A 332-nucleotide genomic window follows, 5' to 3' on the forward strand; every position below is an offset into this window, starting at 1 on the left:
TTTCTCTTCATGATAACACTCACATTCACAGTAGAAAGTGCTTCATAATTCTTTGCTACATTTGCTGATTCAGTGTTGTATTGCAATTGCAGGAAAAGGAATCTTCAGAAGACTACAATGTAGCCTGTATTTTAACCCTTCCACCATATCAGAGGAAGGGGTATGGCAAACTACTTATTGAATTTAGTAAGTAAAGTTTCCTTTAACATGTATCATCATCACATGCCATGTAATAGGGCACTGGAACATAAGGTATTTCTTTTACATATATAATTTTTACAATATCTGGTTTATTATTTTTGTATTATATTTTGATTATTTTTGCACTTTTG

The 332-nt window shown here is 31.3% G+C and overlaps 1 protein-coding gene across 1 annotated transcript in view; it reads left to right on the top strand.

Moving 5' to 3' along the window:
• The window catches only part of LOC119585676 (histone acetyltransferase Tip60-like), a gene marked incomplete at its 5' end in the record, with an annotated part of 8,306 nt that overhangs the window by 6,401 nt on the left and 1,573 nt on the right, over positions 1–332 (top strand).

This window comes from Penaeus monodon, chromosome 20 (assembly GCF_015228065.2).
Source record: "Penaeus monodon isolate SGIC_2016 chromosome 20, NSTDA_Pmon_1, whole genome shotgun sequence".
NCBI lineage: Eukaryota > Metazoa > Arthropoda > Malacostraca > Decapoda > Penaeidae > Penaeus > Penaeus monodon.